This window comes from Lagopus muta, chromosome 6, assembly GCF_023343835.1.
Source record: "Lagopus muta isolate bLagMut1 chromosome 6, bLagMut1 primary, whole genome shotgun sequence".
In the NCBI taxonomy this organism is placed as follows: domain Eukaryota; kingdom Metazoa; phylum Chordata; class Aves; order Galliformes; family Phasianidae; genus Lagopus; species Lagopus muta.
Genome location: NC_064438.1, coordinates 58,762,805 through 58,773,798, shown reverse-complemented (window position 1 = coordinate 58,773,798; position 10,994 = coordinate 58,762,805). Strand labels below are relative to the sequence as shown.

General features: G+C 49.6%; 1 long non-coding RNA gene across 2 annotated transcripts; it reads right to left on the bottom strand.

The window, feature by feature from the left end:
* Positions 1-501: 501 nt before the first annotated feature.
* LOC125695130 (uncharacterized) lies at positions 502-9,879 on the bottom strand. Of its 2 annotated transcripts, XR_007377818.1 has the most exons (4): positions 9,774-9,879; positions 9,515-9,639; positions 4,005-4,045; positions 502-2,436 (listed from the first exon to the last, which is right to left on the bottom strand). It is a non-coding gene; the product is annotated as an uncharacterized LOC125695130 (long non-coding RNA). The 2 variants fall into 2 exon arrangements; XR_007377817.1 differs by lacking the exon at positions 4,005-4,045 and having other exon boundaries at positions 505-2,436.
* Positions 9,880-10,994: the final 1,115 nt, after the last annotated feature.

Below are 10,994 nucleotides of genomic sequence, written 5' to 3'. Positions count from 1 at the left end.
TCTGAAATACAATGCAGATAGTTAGGAATTTCCAGACTGTTCCATTCTTCATTTGCTAAATGCACACAGCAGGATTACTCCATATTTGCCCTTTAGCACACGTGCAGGTTTCCATACAAAAGAGGAAATGATAGCAGTACCCTAAAAATCATATCCTGAAGTTCTGCTATTGCTCCCTTTCACATGCCCCTCTCACTCAGCCCAAAAGTTCAAGACCCCACATCTCAGCACACACCTCACAGCTATTTGGTTAAAGCGAGGAGAAGTGATGTGGTTAATTCCTGGAAATCAGCCCACAGCGCCTGAGTGCCTCAGGGATGGAGGTGTGGGGTTCTGGTGCTCAGGCAGCAGCACATGGGATGGGCAGCAGAGCCTCAGGACACTGCTGTCCCCAGAGCTGTGACAGAGCCAGGAGGGCTGTCAAACCTCCATGCTGCATTGAGACACAGAGCAGCAGGGCAGCCCACGGCTGGATGAGCCCCACACTGGGCAGCAAGCACAATTTCAGTCTGATTTAAGCTTAAATGAGACGTGCCCGGGGAGCCCTACGGAGGGCTGATAAGCCTCAGTTCTGAGCAAACCCTGCATGCAGGACTGGAATTTGTGCTCCACTTGTGAGCTCACAGCTCCCACCATGCCTTACTTTTATTTTACCGGAGGGCTTCGTCATTACCACAGGCAGCTCTTTAAGCATCCTCCAGCTGGCAGCTGCCTTAAGGAGAATAAAGCACAGAGAGCCCTGGGACAGCTGTTCTCCGCTTCCCACGGCAGTATTGAACAGCCTGAGCCATTAGAATTGCCCAGGCACAGAACCCCCACACGGGGCAGCTGGAGCCATCCCTGCTGATGTACCCGAAGCCCCCAGAAGTTCCTGGCCCCATTCTGGAATCACCCACAGTAAACGATTCACCAGGCTGGGCTGACCTGTGTGCATCATTTCAAGCAAATCAAATAGGAAACACGCTCCCAAGAAATCGCTATTGATACATCAAAATGTCTCATTATTCACGCTGTCAGAAAGGTTGGTCCAGGTTAAAAGCTCACCTCCTCCATGAGGCTTTCCTCAGGCTGTGTTTAGCAGAGAGCTGCCCCACTCCCTGCCAGGAAGCTGGAGGATGCAAATTCTGCCTGCTCCCAGACAGCTGATGAGACAGGTTCCAGAATACTTAAAGTTTTACAGGGGAGAAACAAGACAGCGACTGTGCACTTGTCTGCATCAATAAGCAGCTTTCTTCCTGCTGGATTTGGAGCACCGTGGGTTTATTATTACACAGCACAGGATTATTACAGAGAAGCAGATGTCAGCATGGCACTGCTTCACTGAACCAGTCTATTTCCTTGTACATGCAGGAGCAGCCCTCCAGCCCTACATACTCCCAAGCCCTCTCCCTCATATAACCCTGACGCTGCTCCCACACCACCATGGCTTCAGGGGGAGAAAGCATTTAGGAAACTGTCGGTTCTCAGTCTGTGGGGCAGCTGCTGAAATTCATTCCCAGCACCCCATGGCGGAGGCTGGAGCTTCAGCACCAGCATCCCCAGCACCAGGGCACAGCCTCTGCTCACCTCCCCGTGCTCACTCCATCCCCTGCAGTGCAGCCCATTCCGTAATGCAGACACTGATATCAGAAGCAGGTGAACTGCTCGGTCAACACTGATAACTGAGACACTTCAGGCAAGGAAATCAAATTTCAGCCTATGCAGTGACAGAGCTGAAAACTAGAAATAGAGAGCTCAGGAGAGGCAGGGCTCCACCAAAAAGCAGCTTGCTGCCTTCCTCTGATTGACCACAATTTATCGGTGTCTGGGCTAAAAACAGCCTACATCGACAAAGATATAAGTCTTTTCATATGGAGATTGATTTAGTTCGACAATAAATTTGAACAAAATGCTTCCTCTGGCTCTCTCCAGTCCTCATCTCCTCTGCTGCCAGGGAGAGGTAATCCAATTTCAGATCTGCATAGCGGACGTTCAGCAGAGGCTTTAGCAGAGAGAGGAAATCATTTCTGGATGCAATTTTAAATGATGTGGTGCGATCTTGGGTTTAATGTGTGGAAAGGCCAATGTAGATTATGCAGAAAAAATAAATTCTTGATTATCATTAGCTTCAGGGGAGCAATATAGAACTGAAGAATCAACGTACAGGAGTGGCTTGAGGCAGTTAAGCCGCATGTGCCCCTAGGCTCCAGCAGCACCCAGCCCTGACCACTCACAGAAGTGCACGTTCAGCCAGGAATCAACACTTTTCCAGACAGAATTAAACCCAAAGCTCTCCCATTGATTTGACAGTGCTTCCTCTCAGTTGCTGTTGGAACGCACTAGCTACCTTCATGTTGCTTCTTTCCACAATGAAGGAGATGCATCTGCTTCCCTCAGTCAGTTTTTCTGTTGCTCTTTCCAAATCTGTGATGTCAGCGGCTGTGCCAGTGCTCCAGCCTAAAACCAAGGTCAAGCAGAAATTAAGAGGTGCCCCAAGCACAGAAGGGTTACTGAGACAGTGGGGCCACAGCTGGGGTGGGCTGTCTGAGGGCCGTGGGATACAGTAGGATAAATGTTTTGGTGGTCAGAGCAGCGGTGGGTTGGGGCTGGACTTGGTGACCTTAGACCAAGCAACCTCAATGGGTCTATGATTCTATGAAATCAAGCTTTCTGCTGACCAAGTCTAAGAAAGAACCCAGAGTCCCAAGTGTTTGGAGCCCCCAAACCAGCCCTACCTGGTCTCAGTGCCACCAGCAGTGCTGAGCTTCAGGTGAGCCTCAGCACACCCCATGTATGCCCCCTGCCTGCAGGGCCACTGCTGGCCTTCCCAAAGCACACACTGTATGAATGCCAGAGCTTGTGCTGCACAGGGTAAGCACTCAGCTGCAGGCAGCACCTGCTCACAAACGGGTCAGATTTAATGGCAAGCTCCAGTTTGATCAGAAAGGCAGTGCCTGAGCTGTACAACAATGGCATGTAGTAAACAAAGAGAATGCAAGAGCAGAAACTACTGCCAAAAGCTGAGATGTCAAAAAAAGTGTAATTGGTAGAGGGAAGGAGCACCAGGCTGTACTGCTCTGAGCTCTGAAGGCTGTTAGCAGGCAGTAACGCCAGTGCAAGGATGGCTGGAGATGATTAGCTTCAGCATCACAATTACATGTCCTATTAGATCTTGAAATCTTAGAACCTAATGTGACATTAGTTGGGTTTTCACTCAACCAGGGGGAAGAGGCTGCTGTGGCACTGCCTTTCCCATTGCATCACTGCCTTCAGTGCTGCAGGTATCGTGCGCCTCACTCTGCTTTCTCACCCTTCTTTATGATTCTTTCCTCCACTCTTTTTTATCATGTGCTGTTTTTTCTTTCCTGTTTACAAGGAGCTTTGGCTATAAAGGCAACAACATGCAAATTTATTCCCTCGAATCTGTGACACAAATAACAATGCCTCTCTATTTGTAGCACAGATCTGGAACGTATCTTCTAACTCTGAGCGGTCAACATGATTACCTACTGCAATTCTCCTGCTTCACAAACAAGCCAAATAAAGGCTGACTGCTGCTTAGAAATAGATACCGCCTATTCTAGGGAACAGTTTACCCTCTGGCTTTGCCACCAGTCCCAGCTTCCATGGCAGTCTTCATCCAGCTTTGAGAAAACAGCCCTGGATTCAATACCAGCATGAAGGTCAGGCTGCCAGCCCACCTCAATTGCCCCCTTCAGAAGCCAGAGATGCCCTTCTTTGAAGCTTTTTTCCTTCAATGGAGAAAGGCATTTTACAATGCTGTTCTCCTCTTCAAGTGTTTTGTAGAAGATTGTCAGTCTTTCCTACAGAACTAATCACCTGAGGCTCTGCTGTCAGAGCTGAAGCCATAGGCACTGCCTGTCCTCATGCAGGGCATCCTGGAAGACCTCTCCTCTGGGCCAAGCTCCTTCCCAAGGTGAGGACAGTCATGACAACAGGGAAAGACAAGTAACAAGCACAAAAAAGAGTAGTTTTACTCCATACAGAGGAATAGAGACACATACCATTTGATTTCCCAGCGCCCTAATTTCAGCCAGATGACAACCTGGAGAACAGAAAAACTGCTGGGGAAAGTTTGCAGGAGAAAGTGCCCAAAAATGCAAGCAGATGGAGTGCGAGCAAGAGGCAGCCCTGAGGTGAGCTGCGTTTAGCTCAGAGAAAAGCAGAAGAGGCACACATTCTTAAGAAAGAAATGTATGGGGATTTAACGTTGTACAAACCATAGAGTAAGGGCTAAGACGACAAGCCTGATGCCTGAACTCAGAGCTTTAGCTGCTACCTGTACTGCAGCTCGTTGAGGTGCAACTCCGCTGAGCTCCCAGCACGCTTTATTCTCCAGTTTCCTGCATCACCGTGTGCCTCCTATGGGAACCTCACACAGGAACAGGCCTTACTAATAAACATTTACCTTGTCTCTCATCTTAAGCCCTCCGTTCCTATTTTATTTTAACCCAGCCAAACACCCCATCTGGCAACTCCTTGCAGCAAACCATCTCCGCGACAGACATCCTCGCAGCCCTATTTCCACCCAGACAGGCGACGTCACCAAACATCTTCATTTCTGAGGTGCTCCTGGAGCTCAGACCACAGACTGATGCCTTCCACGCGGCCCAGCAGTGACAGCAGTGTCCCCTCAGCCCCTCCAGGACGCAGTGCCAGGCTCTGTGCCCAGCTGCTACAACCCACGCTCAGACATTCACATGGCACGGGGTTAAAGCTGCCCCAAAAAGCAGCACGCAAGCATCTAAATCAAAACGATGCGCTCTCGAGAAGGATTAAGCTGGAGTGATGAGAGCAGATGCTGTTTTTGTGATATGTAAATATATTACATGCACTACTGCCCTTTCTTCTCCCCCTCCAGAGCCTGCAACTCCAACTCCTGTTTGATTTCTTTAGCGGTAATGACTTAATACTCTAGCTCAAGTGGCTTTTTTCTTTTTTTAAATAAAAGCCATGTAATCCTCCCAGCTTAGCCTTTTAATTAAGAAAAAAAAAAAATGAACACTGAGCTCAAATAGGGTATTGACTACCACGACTCCCTGCAGAGATGGGGTTACCTTTGAATAACATGGAGAGCTTTTCATGCCACTAGGGCCGTGAATGGAAACGCCTGACCTCCTCCCACATGTCCCCTTTCTCCCATTTTTAATGAGGGGAAAAGAACTTTGGGTTGCTGGAATAAGAAAATAAACAACATGGCACAGCCAGAAGGTCCCTGGTATCGCCACAGCACACAGCTGGGTGCTGCAGGGCTGCGCTGGGGGACAGGCACAGAGGTGGGATGAGCTCCCTCAGGCAGGCAGGGACACTGGGCATACATCCCCACAGGGCTGCAGTGCTTCCTCTGCCCAGGGCAGAGCCCATCGTGTATATCTACATGCTGAGCCACACTGCGCTGCAGTACACCCAAGCCTATTTCTCACCAAAAAGCCAAGAGCATTTTAGAGAAGAACATATCAAGTGCAAGCTAATATGAGGAAGCATTATCTATCACAGCTCAAGGAGGGGAAGCGTGCTGCTCGATGCAGAGAGCACAGCTCCTCAGGCACAGAAAGCTCCTTGCTGCTTTCAAAACCTCATACATGGCATCTAGAAGTAATTTAAAAATTCTCAGCTGTGGATCTGCTTTGCTAGATCACTGCCATAACCCCACCGGGCTCACAGCAAAGCCACCTCACATCAGGGCTGCCCGTTCCTCACCTCAGCTGTTTGCTCCCTGCTCCAGGCACCACTGGGAGGGAGCAAGGAGGCTTCTGCCTCTCAGCTCTGTCAGAGCACTGGCTGAGCCCAAAAAGAACGGACACCTGCAGGCCACAACTGGTGAGCACTGACCTTAAATCCCCAACATTCAGCACACCAACCACCAGCTTTGTCCCACATAGCATCTGGGGGGAGAGGAATGGAAGGGGCGAGGAAAGATGTACAGACTGCTTCCTTGTCCCTCACAAAACAGAAATCCAGTGAGGAGTTGTGGCTATCCACCAGCTATGAGAAATACGCATTAAAGTCACTCTTTGACATAAAACAACAAGAAAACTTGTAGCATTAAGGACCATTTCTCCATCCCACCCAAATGCCTTGTGGCTGTTCTGCCCACTGCTTGGAGAAAGAGTCACAGCTATTTGTTTCAAATGGCAGGAAACAGGAAATGCTCAAGAGCAGGAAAAAAGCCCAGGGACAACTCATCAAGCTCAGATCAGAGACAGTTGCAAACATTTTCTGTTGCTGCACTTTGGAGGCCCTGTAAATCTTCAGCAGCAGACAGCATGTTCCTGTGCCATCTGCTGCAGGGTCACTCCTTTACTTGCTGTCTGAAATAACATCTCAGTTCCCTGCAGGATTATCTTTTTTATTTTTTTTTTCCTGAAGAGGAAAACCCTATGGGTATTCTGGGGAAATTCATGTGCTGGCACATGCTTGCAGATGTAGCGTCACCCAGACCTTAATTATAAGGTATTTGCCACTATAGAAAGTAACATTTGAAACCAAACACTTAATACTGCAAAGTTAGAAATGTTCCTATTAGATGGATAAAATATTAAGGCAGTAATAAAAATCAAAATGCATAAAATTGATGATTTTCTCCTTTCCATTGCAGCTAAAATATCTTTAAAGACAGCAGCAACTGCAGCACACGGCAAGCTGCAAGGCCATGAGTTTCCATGCTTGATTAGGAGGCTGAAGAAAGCATTTTCAACCTTGCCCCTAGTGTGGGAGGTGGCTGTGCTCTGGTGGCCACTAAGCTCTCCAAGGGGGTCTTTCTGCAAGCGAGGGATGCAGGAGCAGCCCATCAAGACAGAGTCTCCCCCTTCTACTAGCAGATACATGTATTATATTGAGATAAAGAACCTAAAATCAGTTTTCTCTCTCCAAGCTGCAACAGCAACCAGGACAGCACCCAACTGGAAGAGCTGGGAGAAGGAAACCCAGCACGGCACGGGGAGGCGCCAGCTGGAAGCAGGGGGCTGCTGGGGCTCTGGATCCCCTTCTCTCCTGTGGCCAGGCCTGGCCCCCAGGCCACACCGCCAGCCCCACATTCTCCCACATACACACTTCAGCATTCAGCATCTCCCTTCAGGAGAGGAAGGGGCTCTGCACTGCAGACAGGGTCAGATCCATGCTCCTGCAGCCAGTGCGAGACAAGCTTTCCAGTTCAGACAGCCAATGCCCCTCTCTCCTCATAGACTCCCCACCACAGTTATCTCAGCAGCCACAGCACAGGACTGTAAGGTGCTTTTATCTCAAACAGCCCAGCACTCTGGCAGACAGCTGGATCGAGCTCCCCTGCAGCAGGGCACAGAAAAGCAGCCAGAATTCCCACTCAAACACCACTTTAAAAGGCTTTGAGTGCACTATTTTTGCTTCCTGAACTCTAGCAAGAGCTGCTGCATCCATATAAAACATGTGCATGGGTGGTGGGCTCCACATTTTATATTCTGAGCCCACAGTAACAGCAGTGGTACCCTCCTCCCACCATTAGTCCAGTTGGGCCATGAGATGCAGAGTTACACATCACCATCTCCTAGGAGATAATTAAATACTTATTTGCGTACTTGGTCTCCTAGGGAGAGCCAGCAGCAGTAGCAATAGACAGAAAGCACCAAGATGGCCAGCTACACCACACAGCTCACCTGCAGATTCAGAACAGCACTCGACCCAATGCAGTCACCCAGCCCTGCATATAGGCTCTGCAAAGGAGAAGTGCTCAAAGAGCAACCCGAGCACCAGAGCTCATGGCACAGCACTGACAGCTGCTTTCCCAAAGGACTCCTAGAGGTCAAGCACCTCTGAAAGGCACAGAGGGAACTCGGCGTGCTGCAGTGAATGCACCAGAGCACCTTCAGTCACATCAAGAGTGTTTCTGCCAGCCACATATTTCTAAGCACAGTGAGCAAAAAAATGCTGAAGCAGGAAAAAAAAGAAATTAATATAGCATCGTTAATTATTAATAGACCTGTATGTGCTTCCTCTATAGTCCCAGAAGTCAACTCATTTCCTTGAGCACTGCATGACGGACTGCTGGGGTTCAGCATTTTGGAACCTGTAGTGCTTTACAATACCTGATGGCCCATCTTCATTTCTGACCTGACCCCCCAGGACCACCAACACCGGGCATGGGTTCATCCCAGCCTCTTCCTCAAACTTTTCAGAAGGAAAAATGCATTGGCCACCTGATCACAGACACACATGAGCACCAGCTCCATGAGGAAGCAAGGGAGCACCGTGCCAAGTGCAGTATGTAAAGGAGGCCCCAATTAAAGCATCAGTGACGCTGGATGCTCAGGAGGGAAAAGCTTTTCACCTCCGCACATAAGCATATTTTTTTCCCAGGCATTTTCTGAGCCTTGAAGTTCAAAAAGCCCCTATAGCTCTGGGAGCTGGGAGCTGTTTGTGCTCACGTTGCGGCTCCTCAGTCCCCTTCCCTGCCGCAGGGCCCAGAGATAAGTGGGAGCGCAGATGAGCCGATCACCAGCCCAGCCCCGCCACCAGAACGCTGCTTTAAAGGCTGCTGCCTCCCAGGGAACCTCAGCTCTCCTGGGCCCGCAGCTCCAATTTACATCAAAACACAGGTAATAAAAACTGCCCTAGCTGTCAGCTGGCTGGAAACACCCACCGGCACAGTCAGAAATGCTGTGCTCTGTCCTACTTTTGGACTTAAAAACATCGGATGAAAAACAAGAGAGGAAATCATGCATGCCCATCCCAGACGTGCAGGCTTGCCCTGAGCAGCACAGCATTGCCAGGCTGTGCTGCTGCTACACCTGCAGGGCACAGATACCAGCACTGGGCATAGGCGTTTTATTCCCATTATTATAAAGCACTGAAGGAAATGGGCCATTGGGAAAAACAAGCGTTAATGAAGTCCTAGCAACAAAAGCAGCTGAAGGAGCTAAAGCAGCTGCCAGGGCTGTTTGCAGCCCCAGGAAAAACCCCACCAGCAGGAGCAGGCTGAGCACTGAGGAGAGGAGCAGCAGCTGTGGGCTGCTGCACAGTGAGGATGTCTGGCTCTCAGACCCTGAAGATCTGCAGACCTCAGGCTCCTGTGCCTGGGAGGATGGTTTGGACAGCCTCATAGGTTTGCTTGATTTTGAATTGTTGAGAGAAGAACTATACAAGCATAGAAAGCCAGCTGGGTGTTGTGTATGTGTGGCATACATACACATACATTCGGCACTGTGGCCCGAAAACCCAACACGAGACTTGCTGCCCCATTGGTCAGAGTGTTTTCCTCCCAACAATACTAGAGTGACATAGAGTAAAACTTCTATCAATTTATTTATGGCACCACAGAAAGGGGGCTTTTAGGCTTTTACCATAGAAATGCAATTAGGCTTCACAAAAAGAAGCTGAGCTGCAAGCAGGCTCTGGCAGGCTCAGGCTTCTAAGAGCTGCCAGCAGTTTCTCAAAAAGACCACATGGGTTTTTCTCCAACTCCTCTTATATACAAAAGTGTTCAGCCAACAGTTATACTAGCAAGTACCAAAAAAGCTGAGACCCTCTTGGTGCAACATACCTCATGCAGCATTGTGTGAAAGCCAGCTTGCTTGGCCCCATATGGAGGGAAGGCTTCCAGGGCATTACACAAGGCAGTTCCTCCATCATACAGGGCACCACAGCATAAGAACAGGCACACAGCACCTGCAAGGCACAGGAGAGCAGGGAAAGCCACAAAGCTTTAGGCAGCTGCCTATACTACCAGACAGCACCACAAACAGGGCAGCAAGGAGCCAAGGGCTTACAGTGACCTTGTCACAAGCAGAGCCCTCACCAACCTGGTACATCCAGCAGTAAAGGTCACATCTCTGGCCACCATCAGCACAGGGAGCAAAAAGAGTACCACAAAAGCCTGAGCTTCCTCAGAGACCAGGCAGACCTACAGCAGATCTCTGACTAGAGAAAGTGCCCTGGATGGAGCTTAAATGGAGCCCAGCTCATGGGTAGGGTGGTGGAGCAGCTGAGGATAATTAGGACTTAGCAGTGCCATGTGTGATTTGAGCTGCTCTGTGCTGGGAGCTTCAGGGTTAGATTGCTGCTGCTAGTTCCATTGTACAGCAAGGCAATCAGAAAGCTGCTGTAGGATCTTGGGGAGCAGATGTTTTTCTTTTCCTCACTTTTATGGGTCTTCCTAGGAGCAAATCCTCAACTTCAGTAGATTCTCAACCCTTGGGTTCTTCAGCTCCAAGGCCAATACCACTACCTGTCCCCTGTGCTGAGGGGATCTAAGCAGTGATTATAAATATCCAAAAGAATGGGAGTCATGTGGATGGGGCTGTGCTCTATTCCATGGTGCTCAGTGTCAGGACAAGGGGTGCTGGGCACAGACTGGAGCCTAGAGTGTTCCATATGGCCATGAGGAAGAAGTTCTGTGCTGTGATGGTGTCCAAGCCCTGGTACTGAGCTCAGAGAGATGGAGGAGACTCCTGCAGAGAGATCCAAGCCCACCAGCACACTTTGTGTGCAGCTCCTCAGGGAACTGCTGTAACATGGGGTTGGACTGGGAGAGCTCCGGAGGTCCCTTCCAACCCCTATGGTTTTAGGATTCTGTAAATCACATTGTTGGAGAAGTCAGAAGTAAAGAATGGAACCTTTTGGTGTCTGTACCACAGGCACTTGCTGCCTCAGCACTGCTCTCCTCAGCTTGTTGCTTTTTAGAGCATTTCCAGGCCATCGTGGAGGACGCACTCAGAAGAGCAGATCCTGGTGATGAACTGACTGTTGTGCTCCTGAGCCCAAAGCTCCGTGAGGATGGTGGGCAGATGAGGATGGGAGAAGAATGGTAGTGAGGAGGCTGTGTGAGTCCCTGTACAAGTGGCAGCTCACAGACTGCTGGTGGCCAACAGCAAGCCTGCTGTTCCTGCTGCTGAGCAGTTGTTTGGGCCAATGGTGAAAATAATCACCTGAGGGGTTAGGAACTGCATGACAGTGACAGCCCCAAGCCGTTCATGGAATCATAGAGTCATTCAGGCTGGAAAAGACTTCCGAGATCCCCAAGC